Below are 18,125 nucleotides of genomic sequence, written 5' to 3'. Positions count from 1 at the left end.
AGATTGTCTTTTTATCAGACATTGCTGGGGAAATTTGATATCCGTATACACAAAATTTAAAAGATTTTATGTTAAATATAAAAGCCAAATTATTAATTTTTAGGAGAGAATATTTGTGACCTTCAGTTCAGTTGCTCAGTTGTGTCCGACTCTTTGCGACCCCATGGATTGCAGCATGCCAGGCCTCCCTGTCCATCACCATCTCCCGGAGTTTACTCAAACTCATGTCCATTGAGTCAGTGATGCTATCCAACCATCTCATCTTCTTTCGTCTCCTTCTCCCACATTCAATCTCTCCCAGCAACAAAGTGAAAATGAAGTCGCTCAGTCATGTTCAGCTCTTTGTGACCCCATGGACTGCAGCCTACCAGGCTCCTCTGTCCATGAGATTTTCCAGGCGAGAATACTGGAGTGGGCTGCCATTTCCTTCTCCAGGGGATCTTCCCAACCCAGGGGTCGAACCTGGGTCTCCTGCATTGGAAGCAGATGCTTTACCATCTGAGCCACCAGGGAAGTCTCCAGGGTCTTCTCAAATGAGTCAGCTCTTTGCATCAGGTAGGTGGCCAAAGTATTGGAGTTTCGGCTCCAACATCAGTTCTTCCAATGAATATTCTGACTGATTTCCTTTAGGATGGACTGGTTGGATCCCCTTTGCAGTCCAAGGGACTCAAGAGTCTTCTCTAACATCACAGTTCAAAAGCATCAATTCTTCAGCACTCAGGTTTCTTTATAGTCCAACTCTCACATCCACACATGACTACTGGAAAAACCATAACTTTGACTAGACAGAACTTTGTTGGCAAAGTAATGACTCTGCTTTTTAATATGCTATCTAGGTTGGTCATAACTTTCCTTCTAAGGGGTAAGCATCGTCTTTTAATTTCATGGTTGCAGTCACCATCTGCAGTGATTTTGGAGCCCTCCCTCCAAAAATAAAGTCTACGACTGTTTCCACTGTTTCTCCATCTATTTGCCATGAAGTGATGGGACCAGATGCCATGATCTTCATTTTCTGAAAGTTGAGTTTAAGCCAACTTTTTCATTTTCCTCTTTCACTTTCATCAAGAGGCTCTTTAGTTCTTCTTCACTTTCTGTCATAAGGGTGGTGTCATCTGCATATCTGAAGTTATTGATGCTTCTCCCAACAGTCTTGATCCAGCTTGTGCTTCCTCCAGCCCAGCGTTTCTCATGATGTGCTCTGCATCTAAGTTAAATAAGTAGGGTGACAATATACAACCTTGACGTACTCCTTTTCCTATTTGGAACCAGTCTGTTTTTCCAGGTCCAGTTCTAACTGTTGCTTCCTGACCTGCATACAGGTTTCTCAAGAGGCAGGTCAGGTGGTCTGGTATTCCCGTCTCATTCAGAATTTTCCACATTTATTGTGAGCTGACTGTATAGAGCTTCTCCATCTTTGGCTGCAAGGAATATAATCAGTCTGATTTCAATGTTGACCATCTGGTGATGTCCATGTGTAGAGTCTTCTCTTGTGTTGTTGGAAGAGGGTGTTTGCTATGACCAGTGCATTGTCTTGGCAGAATTCTATTAGCCTTTGCCCTGCTTCATTCTGTATTCCAAGGCCAAATTTGCCTGTTATTCAGGGTGTTTCTTGACTTCCTACTTTTGCATTCCAGTCCCCTATAATGAAAAGGACATCTTTTGGGGGGTGTTATTTCTAGAAGGTCTTATAAGTCTTCATAGAACCATTCAACTTCAGCTTCTTCAGCATTACTGGTTAGGGCATAGACTTGGGTTACCATGATATTGGATGGTTTGACTTGGAAACAATCAGAGATCATTCTGTCGTTTTTGAGTTTGCATCCAAGTACTGCATTTCAAACTCTTCTGTTGACTATGATGGCTACTCCATTTCTTCTAAGGGATTCTTGCCCATAGTAGTACATATAATGGTCATCTGAGTTAAATTCACCCATTCCAGTCCATTTTAGTTCTCTGATTTCTAAAATGTCGACATTCACTCTTGGCCTCTCCTGTTTGACCACTTCAAATATGTGACCTTGGGTCAAGCAGATATCTTAGATACAACAGAACCATGACCAATTAAAAAATAAATTGATAAATTAGACTTCTTCAACATTAAGAACTTATGCATCTCAAAAGACTTTAAGGAAATGAAAAGAAAAGCTTACAGGATGGAGAAATACTTTCAAATTGTATATCTGATAAAGGATTTATATCTAGAATATATATATAGAACTCTCAAAACTCAATAATAAAATAAAGCAATCCGATAAAACTGAAGATTTCAGTAAATATTTCATCAAAGAATATATGCAAGTGTCTAAACATGAAGACATCTTGAGCCATTAAGGAAATGAAAACTGAAACCAAAATGAGATATCTCTGCAATGTCTAGAGTGGCTATAATCAAAAAATTTAAAAAACTCAATATCTAGTGTTGAAAAAGATGGATAAACTGATAGGACTATGAACTTGTAAAGCCTCTTTGGAAAACAGGATGGTATTTTCTTAAAAAGTTAAACAGAAACATAGCATATAACCCAAACAATTTTATTCCATGAAAACTACCCAAGATACTTGAAATCATATGTTCATATAAAGATGTGTACAAAAATATGCATAGCAGCATTACTTATAATAGACAACCACTGAAACAATGCAAACATCTAAGAACTGATAAATGAATAAGCATAATGAGGTATATCCACACAATGGAATATTATTTAGCCATGAAAGGGAATGAGGTACTGACATGTGCTGCAACATAGGTAAACCTGAAAAAAATAGTGGCTAATTAAAAGCAGCCACGCACAAAAGATTATGTAGTATAGGATTCCATTTACATAAACATTTCAGGAAAGGCTAATTCAGAGAAACAGTAAATCAGTGGTTGTCTTGGGCTGAGGGTAGGAATTGAGGGCTAACTGCAAAAGGACATGAGTGAACTCTTTGGGGTAATCGAAATATTTGTAGTGATGGTTGCATAATTCTATAAACTTACTAAAAATCATTAAATTGACACTTAAAATTTTATTATGAATAAAGTATGCCTCAATAATGCTGTTCAAAAATATTGCTGAGGACTTGAAGCCTACAGGAGCAGATTTTCAAGTTCCTAGAACCTCTTAACTAAAAATAAAACTGAAAGTCTGTATGTTAATGATTTGAGGACTTGTGGCAATATTAAGAAATGTATGGTAGGTGTGATCTGCATTCTGGGGTGTGAGTATGTTATGAAGGCAAAGAAGAAATTGTAATTTTGTTCTGTGAAAAAGAAATCAAGTTAGAGTGTGCAAAAACTGAGGTGGTGGTACACATTTATTATTAAGTTGGTTGTTCAGTTTCTGTCTCTTGCTAGGCAAGGAACATGTTAATAGTCATCCAGATGTCTTGAACAACCACACTTTTGTTGATAAGGCTTGCTTGTGCTTGGTGTGTGGTACAAGATTAGGGCAGAAAAGTGGAATGATTTTGGGATCGGGAAAGACAGAACACAAATTCACCATAACCTGGATTGAAATGTACCTAAAACAAATGTTTTGTTTTTTAAACAGACTTTATTTTAGACCAATTTTAGGTTCACAGCAAAATCGAACAACCAGGTACAGAGAATTCCCATATACCACATGGTACATTTGCTACAATCAATGAACCTACACTGACACATCATTATTACCCAAAGACCATAGTTTATATTAGGATTTATTTTCTTTCTTTGGCCGCACTACATAGCATGTGGGATCTTAGTTCCCTGACCATGGATTGAACCTATGCCCCCTGAAGAGGAAGAATGGATTCTTAGCCACTGGACCACCAGGGAAGTCCTTAGAGTTAATTCTCAATGTCCATTCTATGGGTTATAACAAATTATGGTAACACGTTATCAACCATCATAGCATAATACTACCCTGCCCTGAAAATCCTCTGTGCTCTTCCTGTTCATTCCTTCTTTCCCTCAATTTACTGACAACCGTTTTACTATCTCCATACTTTTGCCTTTTATAGAATGTCATATAATTGGAATCTTACAGTATGAAGCCTCTTTAGATTGGGTTCTTTCACTTAGTAATATGTATTTAAGATTTCTCCTTATCTTTTCATGGCTTGATACTCATTTCTTTTTAGAAATGGGCAATATCCCATTTTATGGATGTCTCATAGTTCATGTACTCATTTACTGAATGACATCTTGATTGTTTCTAAATTTGGCCAATTATGAATAACATCTGGGTACAGGTTATTGTGCAGATCTGTTTCCAGTTCATTTGGGTGAATAACAAGGAGTGCAGTTGTTAGCTTGTATAAGCAAATGTCTTTGATAAAGGACAGTATGCTACCATTACTGAAGAAAAGATATGATGTTAACAGTGGATTTAATTATTTTTTAAATTGTCTGTTGTTTATTTTCCTTGCTACAACTGAAACTCTGGGGGGGCTGGAGTTTTATTAGCTTAATGTTATATCTCTAGCACCTAAAATAGTCATAACTGTAGCATCTAACACTTATTGAATGATTACTTTGTGCATGCCATATATTTTCTTTCATTAAATGCTTAAAACAGCTTTGTGAAGTGGATACTATCAGTATCTCCATTTCCCAGTTTAAGAGACAGAGACAGACAGGTTGGGTAACTTGCCTCAAACCACACACTATTGAGGCAGAGCTATGATCTGGACCCAGGCAGCCTGATTGGACCTGTGCATTTAACCACTGGATTAGACATTTAGTTTAAAGGGTTCAAGGTCTAGAAGAGACATGTCTGGATCCAATGGAGAGAAGTGCATGGCACCTTCAGAACTTCTGGCTAGATGCAGAAACATACATAGCTCTGGGTTGTTTTCCTTGTGGGAGAAGTGAGTGCTTTCCTTTACTGTATGTGTACATGTTGGAATAGCTATGTTAGAATAGATGTCTGTTGATGGTGTAAAGTGCAGTGGACTTCTGTAGTTTTTATCTGCCCAGCACACCTTTCTCTCTTCTTTAGATGTTAGCCTCCCTTTTGCTTTGAAGGGGCTTCCCTGGTGGCTCAGACTGAAAAAAAATCTGCCTGCAATTCAGGAGACCTAGGTTTGATCCCTGGGTTGGGAAGATCCCCTGGAGAAGGAAATGGCTATTTACTCCAGTATTCTTGCCTGGAGAATTCTATGGACAGAGGAGCCTGGCTGGGGGCTCCTCTGAATCCATGGGGTCACAAGAGAGTCAGACACTAATGAGTGGCTAACACTTTCACTTTGCTTTGAAGAGTTTTTCTCCTTGCTTCAGTCAGAAGAAGCTGTCTCCTGCATCTGTCTATTAGAGCATTTCCCTGGGATTCTTATATACTAGACTAGAAAGGGAGCCCTTTCTGTCTTTTTCTCCTCCTTGAGTGTATTAGCATTTGAATTTAGAATTCCATAAAGACAGCAAAGAATTTTCCAAGACTGACTGCCCCTGTGTGATGGAGTAAAATTACATTCCATTTACAGTAGAATTAAGTTAAGCAAAATTCTTTTCACATTAAATGATGATAATTATGCTTACATTAATTCCCAAATATCTCATTAAAGCATTAGGAAAAGTGCTTAATTGAATATGATTTGTCTTCTGGTCGAGGAGGGTTCCTTTTCTTGTACAAAGTTCTGCTGGTCTTCTGTGAGTTCTATTGTGCTCCTGTGTCTCTCAATAGTCTATGCCAGGGTTAGTTACTTCCCTTCATTGGAGCAGCTTGTTCTTGCAATAGCCTGAAATATGGGCCCCGCACCCTAGAAAGATATGAAGTCTTAATTTCTGGAATCTGTAATGTTACCTTATTTGGAAGAAAGATCTTTACAGATATGATTAAGACTCGCGATGGGAAGATCATCCTGGTTTATCCTAGTGGATCCTAAGTGCCATCATGTGTATCTTTATTAGAGGGAAGCAGAGGGAGATTTTGTTCAGAGATGGCAATATGAGGACAGAGCAGAGGGAGATTTCAATATACTGGCCTTGAAAACTGAAGTGATGTGGCCACAAATCAAGAAATGTTAGAAGCCACAGGAAGTTGGAAGAGACAAGGAACAGTTTCTCCACTAGAATCTCTGGAGGGAATGCAGCTATGCCAACACCTTGTTTTTGGTTCAATGACACTGGCTTCAGACTTCTGGGCTTTAGAACTGTAGGAAAAGAATTTCTATTGTTTTCAGGCACCAAGTTTGCGGTAATTTTATATAATAGCCACAGGAAAATAATACAGTACTATTTCCTGACACTTCTTATTTATCCCCAAATCCTTTGAATTCAAATCTTTGTCAATAGTATTATCAAGGTGATTTTCATTTTTTCCAAAAATGTTTTGTAGAATGTGGGTTGCTTGCTCTATTTATGCACATCTTTCCTCTTCTCCCCTCTTTTCCATGCACTCTTTGTTTTGGCTATGATATTTTAGTTTGGTCTGTTTCTGTATTGACTGCCCTCTGGGGTGTATCAGGATAGTCATATTCTCATCCTTCTGGTAAAAAGTAACTTTATTATTGGGAGCCAAGCTGATACAAATTTCTCCAGTGAGAAGAAATATGAATATCCCTTATGGCTGCAAAGACCTGACAGTTACTAATAATGTCATTTTAGGTCAGGAAGCAACAGTTAGAACTGGACATGGATCAACAAACTGGTTCCAAATAGGAAAAGGAGTACGTCAAGGCTGTATATTGTCACCCTGCTTATTTAACTTCTACGCAGAATACATCATGAGAAACACTGGGCTAGAAGAAGCACAAGCTGGAATCAAGATTTCCAGGAGAAATATCAATAACCTCAGATATGCAAATAACACCACCTTTAAGGCAGAAAGTGAAGAGGAACTAAAAAGCCTCCTGATGAAAGTGAAAGAGGAGAGTGAAAAAGTTGGCTTAAAGCTCAACATTCAGAAAACGAAGATCATGGCATCTGGTCCCATCACTTCATGGCAAATAGATGGGGAAACAGTGGAAACTGTGTCAGACTTAACTTTTTTGGGCTCCAAAATCACTGCAGATGGTGATTGCAGCCATGAAATTAAAAGACACTTACTCCTTGGAAGGAAACTTATGACCAAACTAGGTAGCATATTCAAAAGCAGAGACATTACTTTGCCAACTAAGGTCCATCTAGTCAAGGCTATGGTTTTTCCAGTGGTCATGTATGGATGTGAGAGTTGGACTGTGAAGAAGGCTGAGTGCCGAAGAATTGATGCTTTTGAAGTGTGCTGTTGGAGAAGACTTTTGAGAGTTCCTTGGACTGCAAGGAGATCCAACCAGTCCATCCTAAAGGAGATCAGTCCTGGGTGTTCATTGGAAGGACTAATGTTAAAGCTGAAACTCCAATACTTTGGCCACCTGATGTGAAGAGTTGACTCATTGGAAAAGACCCTGATGCTGGGAGGGATTGAGGGCAGAAGGAGAAGGGGACAACAGAGGATGAGATGGCTGGATGTCATCACTGACTCAATGGACATGGGTTTGGGTAAACTCCGGGAGTTGGTGATGGACAGGGAGGCCTGGCATGCTGCAGTTCATGGGGTCACAAAGAGTCAGACACGACTGAGCGACTGTACTGAACTGAACTGAATGCTCAGTAGCGTATAAAGTACCTTTTCTTCTTAGTATGTCTTAAAATATTTTTGTATACTTTAGTAAGTCAAAAGAAAATTCAAAGGGCTTTATTCAATGTGAATATTTTATTGTGTGAGAAACAAACTGCTAACAGGGAGACTTCAAGTGGAAAGTGGTTAGACTTTGGCTTTCAATAGTTATACTTTGGCTTATAAAGCCTGAATGAATAAGCACATTGTTTTTTCTTGTGATTGGTTAATTTTGTGTTTGTTTGATGGCCTACACTTAACTTGTTTGTAGCTTGCAAGCAAGGAGGCTGGAAAGTCTTGCTGTAAGGACATGAAGAAAGCTTAAGTTTTGTTTATGATCAGCATTTCTAATAAATCAGGACAGTTCAAGTTTTGGCTATTGACTGAGTTTTTTATTCAGTGGTGTATTCAAAGAGTGACCTCAATTTTTTTTTTCTTTAGCAGAAATAAAAGTGGGCACCTGAGATCAAAGTACCTAGGATTAAATCTCAACTCTTGCACTTCTTAATTAATGACTTTTCGTAAATTGTCTACACTAACCTGTTTAAGCCTTGGAATTTCTTATCTGTAAAATATGGATGGTGATAAGGTTATTGTAAGGATTAAATGAGTTAATATATGCAAAGCACTGAGACACAGACAGTGTCTGGCACATAGCAAATGCTTGTCCAATGCTGCTTCTATCATCATCATCATCATCAAGATCATTGTCAATGATGATGGCATCATGTCCATTGGACTGGTTGGATGGTCCATGGACTGGTTGGATGGCATCACTGACTCAATGGGCATGAGTTTGAGTAAACTCCGAGAGTTGGTGATGGACAGGGAGGCCTGGCATTCTGCAGTCCACAGGGTCATAAAGAATTGGACATGACTGAGCAACTGAACTGAACTGATGACGGACTGAGAAAACAAGCTAATAAAATAACAGCAGGTTGAGTCAGATACTTCGAGGACCACAAGCCAGATTCTGAGATGGAGACAGGGAACAGCAAGGTTACATGGGGCAGGATGGGTTCCAAGGTGGCAGGGGAAGGCTCTCTGAGGAGTGGACATCGAGGAGAAATTGATAGGATGAGAATGAGTCTGACATAAGAGGAGCTGCAGAAAGAACATTCTGGTTAGAGGGTATAGCCTTTGTGTGTTAGAAGATGGCAAAAAAATTCCAGAGTGTCAGTAGGGAAGAGGACAGCTCTAGGAGTTACAGGAGATGGCTTTGTGGCCGTAGGCATGGGCCGCATCACACAGGAAGTGACAGGTCCTTGGAAGGAGTTTGGATTTCATTCCAAATGCAGTGGGAAGCCTTTGAATAATTTTAAACCGTGGAGTTTTAAGAGGGCTATGGCTGTAAGAGGACTGGGGAGGGAGGTGGGCCTTGGTGGTTGGAGAAAGGGAATGAGAAAGGTCAGTTTGTTTGCCCTCGGCATCACTTCAGACGGAGGTCATGTTTTCTGGACTTGGGCCCCAGCAGCCTATAAGAGATAGATCAGCCATTTTGGGGGGAGGTGAAATCAAAAAGACTTGTCGACTGATGGGATCTGGAGTCTGAGGAAAAGGGAGGGATCAGGAATTATGTCAATGTTGTAAAGTAACAGTAGAAGTGTAACTCATGAAATCAGCCATGGTTCTTCTTGTTAGCAAGTCATTTTTATTTAGAATGTATGCAGGTAGGATTAGCATATGTGCCGCACTATCATATAGTTATCTATATTTCTAAATCAATTTGATTTTTCTCTGGGAGCAAAGTGGTTCCATTGCTTAAAAAGCTCTGCCTTGATCAGTGCCTTTAATAGCCATTAATATAAATAGAAGTGTTTTAAATTTTGATTAGGATAGCTAAATTTTGCTAAATCAGACTGATTGCAAAATTGACTTAAATAGTTTGAGTTATGTAACATTTTTCAAGGGAAATCAGTTTTATTACTTTGAAATTCATAGAGCATCTCAAACTAGACTAAGAAAATACTGCCAAATAGAGGAGATATCATAGGACCCCTTTAGTGACTGATAAGATGGTTTTAATTAGCACTGCAAGTATTCATAATTGAATGTTACTATAATTTTTGAAATTTTTATTCTACATTAAATTAAGTGCATCCATTTCAGTTTTGCTTACATTATTTCCTTGACAAGATCCTTTTAAAAATAGATACTACAGGTATTATTCTATGTTTAAATTACTTTCATTTGTTATTAATAGAGTACCAGTAACAGAGCTTTATAGTTGTATAACTTCTCAGTCAGTATTTAAATGTCTTCAAGTTATACAACATGAAATGTCTGCTTAAAAATTGAAGCTGAGGAGAACTGCAAAGTATCTGTGCGCTTTTATTTTTCTGTGTTGTTATCCTGAGTAGCTATTTCTTAACTTAAAATCCATCTATTTGAAGTAGACTAACCCCTCTTCCAGTTAGGCCTCTCACAGCTCTTGACAGACAAGAAACACTTGTGTTCCCTCTATAATCTTCAACCCAAGTGGTAGTTCAGCCTGTCTGAACATTGTAAGCATTAGGGATAAACCCCTAAATGAGCTCACTTTATTTGGTGAGGGACCATGTTAAACTAGATACTTGTTTATGTTGATATGAAGTCTCTGTAGCTTTTACCCGTTAATTTTGGTTTGACTCACAGAGCTACGCAGGACATATGTGTTGTCCTTCCCCGCGTGAGGATGTGTGTGTTTGCATCTACACCCACGTCTAGATGGGCATCTACCTGTACATCCACCTCCACGCCTGCACCACAGGCTTTGTCTGTGTGTCTCTCTCTCTGTTTTGAGAGCTGCATTAACTTAAATGTGAAGCAAAATTTTTCTTTTCTGAAAGGTGTTTTGACTGACCTTCTCTAGTTTCTCTAGATTTTCCCTCCTCGTAATAATGAACCTCGAGGGAAACACTGGTGCATTTTGGGTTGTTCTCTGCTGGACAGATAGCATTACCTTGAGTTAGTTCTGGGGCTATTACCATTTGAAGTTTTGCTACCTCAGGTGTGCTGAGTTCATGACACTGCCATTCTTAGAGTTGAAAACTCCCTCTCTATGCTCAGTTTGGGGAATCTTACAGAAGTGAGGCCACTTTTCCTCTTCGATCATGGAACTCTGAAGCCTTGGTGTTTTCCCTTCTGAAATATTCCAACATGATATCCATAGGCCTAGGGCTTTGAAAACAAAGACCTGTTCAGGGTTGACTTGGGAGTGGCCCAGCCCATCTAACTCTTCTTTTTTTTTTAAACAAAAACAAAAACAAAAAAGACTCACCTCCCCCTTAGACCAAGGCAAGTCCAGATTTGAAGGACATAAGGCTTGACCAGTATTCCATTTTTTAAAATAATTGTTCAGTGCTTATTCTTCTCCCTACTCTCTGTCAGGTACTATTTTAGGTGCTTGATAAATAATGGTAACCAAACCAGACAGTATTTCTGCCTTCATGCAGCTTATATTTTTGGTGGAGGGGACAAATGCTAAATAATAAACATGGTATACAGCTAAGGATGATATAAGCGTTAAAGGTGATATGTACTAAAGACAAAGTAAAACACTCTCCTGTGTCATGTGAGGAGTCCCATTTTTACTCCCAAGTTAAAATAAGAAGTTAGATTTTTCAATGTTACTCCCTTATATTAAAAATCCCAATAAATTGTCTAGCTGTAATCATCACTGCCATACCTGAGTGCCTACAGTGTGGCAGGTGTGTGATAGATATTGTCGTATTTAATTCTTACATCAGTACAAATGTTACAGAGCACTTACTATATTCTAGGTAAATTCTAGATACACACATTCTAGATACTGTGTTAAGCATTTTATGCAATGTTATCTCACCTATCTTACCCTTGGAAAATTAAATATAATATTCTCATTTGGGGGGGGGAGGGCTTCCTGGGTAGCTTAGCTGGTAAAAAATTTGCCTGCAATGCAGGAGACCCTGGTTCGATTCCTGGGTCAGGAAGTTCCCCTGGAGAAGAGATAGGCTACCCACTCCAGTATTCTTGGGCTTCCCTGGTGGCTAAGATGGTAAATAATCTGCCTGCAATGCAGGAGACCTGGGTTTGATCCCTGGGTTGGGAAGATACCCTGGAGAAGGGCATGGCAACCCACTCCAGTATTCTTGCCTGGAGAATTCCCATAGACAGAGGAGCCTGGCAGGCTGCAGTCCTGGGGTTGCAATGAGTCAGACACAACTGAGTGACTAAGCACAGCACATACTCATTTTTCAGAGGAGAGAGTTGAAAACCTATGAGGTTAGGTAAGTTGTTCCAGGTGACACAGTCCTATGGGACAAAGTAGGGATTCAGAAATGAAAGAAGTCAGTCTAGCTGAAGCCCACAGCCTTCCCTAAGATTCTGGACCACAACTCAAAGGGATGACTTTGTCCCTGTGTGGTCCCCTGCTGCCTCAACACTAGCATCTATAGTGGGACATATTTCATTAATGCTGTTATTCATTCATTTCTGGAAAAAACATTGATTGTGCTAGGATTCTGATTTTCAAAGATGGAGAAGCAATAGCCCCGACCCAGAACGAACTCACGGTCTGATGAGGAAATAGATATGCAAAAATTTATTTTCATAAAATGTAATCAGTTTTATAATAAAGGTATGCCTGCCATGGCAAAGCTCTGAGGCCCTTCTGACCTCTGCACTTAGAGAAGGCATTTTAGAGCACTTTAGGACTTAGAGTTTCTGGGGTTTATACCTACAATAAGAAATATATTCTAGATCATGAACAATACACATGTACACATGCAGTTAAAAGTACAGTGTTCAGCTGAAACAAATTTTGTGGAGAAACAGCTCATGCCGAGTGCAGACACTATTCTAATATGCTTTCTTTAAAACATTTATTTTCTTGAAACAAAACATTTGGTCTTAAGACCTTGTATGAAGATGTGAGATGAATCAGGTATTGCAGGATGAGGTAGGGAAGGATAATCTGGAAAAAGAATGTCTTCTACAAAGGCCCTGAGGCAGGAAAGGAGTGTGGAAGGATAAAGGCTGAAGCTGAAGCTGGAAAGATACATGGGCAGCAGCTTGTGAAGGTTGTGACCAGCCTATGGGTGAGTTTACATGTGTGCATGTGTTCTGAATCGCTTCAATCGTGTCCAACTATTTGTGACCCTAGGGACTGTAGCCCACCAGGCTCTCTATCCATGTAGTTCTCCAGGCAAGTATATGGAGTGGGTTGCCATGCCTTCCCCCAGGGGATCTTCCCAACATGAGGACTGAACCTGCATCTCTTGCATCTCCTGCATTAGCAGGAGGGTTCTTTACTACTAGCGTCACCTGGGAAGCCCATTGGTGAGCTCACAAATATATTTTATTCTTCAGATCAGTGCGTCTCAGATTTAGTGCCCACATGAAACACCTGGAGATCTTGTTAAGATGCAGATCTTGTTCAGTAATTCTGGAATGGGATCCTAGTTTTTGCATTTCTAACAAGCTCCCAGGTGATGTATATTGGTTAGCGCAGCTCTATATCATGGGGGTACTATTGAAGAATTTTAATCAGAAATGAAATGAGTAGATTTTTCCTTTAGAAAAATTATTGTAATGTTCAGGTAGAGAATAAATTCTGAGAATCTGAGTGGGAACTCAGTTTGGACATTGTAGCTTAAGTCAAAGCTGCTTGAGATCCAAATGAGAATAGGAATTTGACTAAAAAGAGGAGGAGAAAATGTAGAGGAATTTATAAGATGTAATTCAGAGGTTTTGGTGAGTAATAGAGGTTGAGACTGAAAGACCAACAAGAATGGGCTTGGGATTTGTTGCTTGAGAAAAAGTGTTGCTTTTTATCCAGATAGAAAAGGAAGATTGTTTGCTCTGAAGAATGTTTGTTTGAGCGGCCCTTCCCTTTCTTTTTCCTCCCCTCCCCTTACTCTCTCCTCTTACCATCCCCTCCCCTCTCTGTCTCTCCAGTCCTGCCCCCACAACTTGCTGCTCCCATTCCCTGAAGGCTTGTGGAAAACAATGAGGTTGATTTTTTAACATAATGAGCTGGCTTTAGGACTGGAGTAGGGGAGTGGATTTGGGAACCATTAGCATACAGATCATAGGAGATCTTAAAGAGGAAAAGGTGGCCTGAGAATATGTAGAGAGAAGAGGATCAAAATAGAATCTACGAGATGAGGGAGAGTCCCTTATTGAAATTGCTGGAGCCAGGAATGTGGAATTAGAGGCACTGGAGAATCAGGGAGGTGGTCAGAATCCAAGAATCCAGGGAGAGAGAGTTTCAAGAAAGGTGAGTTAGAGAGTTAACAGACAGTGAGTAAGTCAAAGGAGAGAATTACTGCTTTTCTGAAAGAGGCCATGGAGAGAGATGAGAGGGTTAATTACAGAACCTTGAAAAATTATATCTTATATTTTCAGGACTGTATGTGACTTAGGAAAGAGCTGGAAGTCTGAATATAGTAGATCAAGGAGAAAACTGACTCATATTTATTGCCTGTGAAGCACAAAAGAAAGGAATGATTCAGATATGTTGTCATTATTTTGGGTCTGGGCACTTAGGATGATACATGAGGGAATCAGGAGAAGGACCTGGGTTTTTGTGTGTGTGGGAAAGGGCATATAAAGATATTTTGGATATGCTGATTTGAGGCTTCAGTGTCATAGCCTAATAGAAATGTCTTATCATTTACCATCTGAGCCACCAGGGAAGCCCATAGTTTACATGAAATGTGGCATTAGTTTGGATAGGCCAGGGTTGGAAATGTAATTTTTCAATAAAATTTATAAGAAGAGGGAACCCTCCAATACTGTTGGTGGGAATGTAAACTTGTGCAGCCACTATGGAGAGCAGTTTGGAGGTTACTTAAAAAACTAAAAATAGAGTTTCTATATAATCTAGCAATCCCACTTCTGGGCATTTATACAGAGAAAACCTTAATTGAAAAAGATCCATGCACCCCATGTTTATAGCAGCACTATTTACAATAGCCAAGACATGGAAGCAACCTACATGTCCATCAACAGATGAATGGATAAAGATATGGTATATATATGCATATATATGTAGTGTGCATATGTATATACACACACACACAATGGAATATTTAGTGATGAAATAATGCCATTGGCAGCAACATGAATGGACCTAGAGATTAGCATACTAAGTGAAGTAAATCAGGCAAATATTGTATGATATCACTTATATGCGGAATCTAAAAAGTGATACAAATGAACTTATTTACAAAGCAGAAATAGACTCACAAACAGAGAAAACAAACTTATGGTTATCAAAGGGGATAAAGGTGCGGGAAAGGATAAACTTAGAATTTGGAATTAACAGGTACTACACTGCTATATATAAAGCAGATAAAATCCTACTGTATAGCACAGTAAGTATTCAAAATCTTATACTTCTTTCCTATAATGGAAAATAATAAAAAAGAATACACATACACATATATATTTTTACAATTTTACAGTATATATACATCCATATAAATATATGATGGAATCACTTTGCTGTACACCTGAAACATTGTAAATCAACTATACTTCAATAAAAAATAAATACCATTCACAGAGATGTGATTGTAAGAGTTGAGTTCCTTGTAATTCTGAAAGGAATACATATTTTAGACCTTGAGTTATTTTATCTATTTTAGGGAACTCTTGTCTATTTTAGGGGCCTGCTATGTTAAGTCAGTTTTAAAATTTGTACACTTCACTGAGATGCCAGAGGGGCAAATAGGGGGTAAAATCTAGCCAGGAGTTATGCTGATCCAGTGTATATATCCATCCTGGGGTGGGGAGGGTGGTGCCATTTAATAACTCATATTCCCAGAGGAAACATCTTTCATTAATTTGCAGAAAGGCACTATATGTATCAACATGCCTTGAAACGGAGCCAGGCTGATATGTGGACAGATGAAGAATAATTATTTAGATTTACCAACATGAATGGTAATGTTGGTTATGTGCTCTTTGTAAATGAATTGGCCATCAGGTCCCTGGGAAAACCCTTCTGTCTGAGTTTCAAGCTCATTGTTTTCTTCTTCACATGGTCTTCCCTGCTGTCAACACAGCTATGCCTTACTGAAGCATATAAGGTAATAGCACCATGGACACGACTGAGCAACTTCACTTTCACTTTTCACTTTCATGCATTGGAGAAGGAAATGGCAACCCACTCCAGTGTTCTTGCCTGGAGAATCTCAGGGACAGGGGAGCCTGGTGGGCTGCCGTCTCTGGGGTCGCACAGAGTCGGACACAACTGAAGCGACTTAGCAGCAGCAGCAGCAGCAGTATACATAATTGGATGTATACCCAGAAGTGGAATTGCTAGCTATGGCACTTGCATATTCTAGAAGTTTTCTTCTTATTAACAGAAGTTTCTTGAAAGGTCTAGCACTTAAACTGCCGTTGCTTCTTCCTTGTAACAAAGGCATGATACACATGTAACTTCTATCCTGAGTAATCTGTATTCAGTTCTCTTCTCTGCACCTTCAACTATGCTCTGTCATGTTCCTGGCAGTTAATAATATCTTGGGATATTCCATAACTTTACAGTCACATATTGTTGCTAAATACTGGTGCACCCAGTTAAACACTCTGGGCTTCTCACTTTCCCTCCCTCCCCTCGCCTCCGCCCCCCGCCCCAGTTCAAGCTTGACTGAGCAATTAACAGGGGTAAGGGGTAAGGTCTGCTCTTCCATGTACCTCCCTTCCTGTGCTTAGTTTATGGCTCCCCATGGGTACAAGGAGAAAAAGGCCAAGTGCCTACCTCTTGGTTTTTACTCTTCTTTTCTAGACATTTGCCATAGAGAAGCATTTCCTTGGCTGCAACTGGCAAGTCTCTATATTTAGCCTCACCTGCAACAAAACTACTTGGGCCCTGTTGAACCTTCTTAGGAGTCTTCGGCTTTGTCTTCTGCCCCTAACTGATTGGATCTCAGTTGTCTGTGTTACACAGAATCTGTATATATTGGTACATGCATATCTTCCCCTGTTGTCTGATGCCTTTGTACTGACAGCTCCTTGGGGCAGGAATTTTTGTGGATCCATTATGTTTGGATTTTATTTGTATCTTAAACCTTAAGCTTAGCAATTCCCAGTTGTGGAAGCACATCTCGTTTCCTTATCTTAGTGCTAAACACTGAAGCAGGCTTTGGCATAGATTCTGACTTAGCCTGTGTGCTATGCTAAGTTGCTTCAGTAGTGTCTGACTCTTTGCGACCTTATGGACTGTAGCCCACCAGGCTCCTCCTCTGTTATGGGATTCTCCAGGCAAGAATACTGGAATGGGTTGCCATGCCCTCTCCCAGGAGATCTTCCTGACCCAGGGATCAAACTGGCATCTCTTATGTCTCCTGAACTGGCAGGTGGGTTTTTTACCACGTAGCACCACCTGGGAAGCCCTCCCCTTAGCTCTGTTTCATAAATACTGCTGTGGCTTGGTGCTCCTCCTAGTTTTCCTCCTTCTTCATAAACCAACTCATAAAAATAAGAGTTAAAAAATGTTTAATTTCCTTTAAAAATTAAAATGTAAACAGAAAATAAATGTCACTTGAAATTACATTATCTAAGAATAAATACTATTGCCACTTTTAATGTATATATTTATATTACATATATAAAACACATATAATATTCATATATATATATATATGTATCTAAAATCTGTGTGCTTAGTCTCCCAGTCGTTTCCAACTCTTTGCGACTCCATGGACTGTAGCTCACCAGGGTCCTCTTTCATGGGATTCTCCAAGCAAGAGTTCTGGAGTGGATTGCTATTTTCTTCTCCAGGGGATCTTCCCGATCCAGGGATCAAACCCAGGTCTCTTGCATTCTCTACCGTCTGAACCACCAAGGAAGCCCATATCAAATATACATATTTGAAATCACATATTATATGGAGTTTTATATCCTTAATTTTTCAGTTAGTATGAATATTTTCCCATGTCAGTAAGAAAAGGATCTCTAATGGGCGTACTACATTCTGTTGTATTTATCACAATTTAGTTGATAATTTCCAAATTTAAGCATTTATAATAAAAATATCTAATACCTGTTTAGTACTTATGATGTTTCAGCCACAGCTTTAGTGCTTTATATATATTAACTCTTTTAATTTTTGTAATACACTTTTGAGATCCCCACTTTACAGATGAGAAAACTGAGGCATAGAGGAGAGGTTAATAATGAAAGTCATGAGGTTGTCATTAGAAGCTGGTGAAGTTAATTTGGAACTCAGCAAGTCTGGCTTGAGAACTTGAAGTCCTAATCACTATCCTATAACTGTCTGACTCACTGTATAATTATCTTTGTGGAAAAAAAATCTTTATCTGCATTTCTGATAGTTTGTACTAGGAAGATTCCTAGAGATGGAATAACTGGATTAAGAGTTATAAAGGCTTTCAAACTCTTGAAGAATGCTGTCCAGTTTACCCTTCGGAAAGTTCATATCCATTTACATTTACACCGATAGTGGAAAGAGCTTGCAGGCACACTGACTTCTATCAGTGTAATTTAGTTCCTTGAAGTTATGGTCTCTCTGAGTGGTTAAAATAGCTGAGGGATCAAGGGTCCCCTAAAAACAAGGTAAAATTTTATACAAAT

General features: G+C 39.3%; 1 non-coding gene across 1 annotated transcript; it reads right to left on the bottom strand.

The window, feature by feature from the left end:
- Nucleotides 1–441: 441 nt before the first annotated feature.
- On the bottom strand, nt 442–513 carry TRNAW-CCA (transfer RNA tryptophan (anticodon CCA)). The gene has a single exon. It is a non-coding gene; the product is annotated as a tRNA-Trp (tRNA).
- Nucleotides 514–18,125: the final 17,612 nt, after the last annotated feature.

The sequence above is a fragment of the Ovis canadensis genome, chromosome 1 (genome assembly GCF_042477335.2).
Source record: "Ovis canadensis isolate MfBH-ARS-UI-01 breed Bighorn chromosome 1, ARS-UI_OviCan_v2, whole genome shotgun sequence".
Lineage (NCBI taxonomy): Eukaryota > Metazoa > Chordata > Mammalia > Artiodactyla > Bovidae > Ovis > Ovis canadensis.
This window is presented reverse-complemented; position numbering and strand designations above follow the sequence as displayed.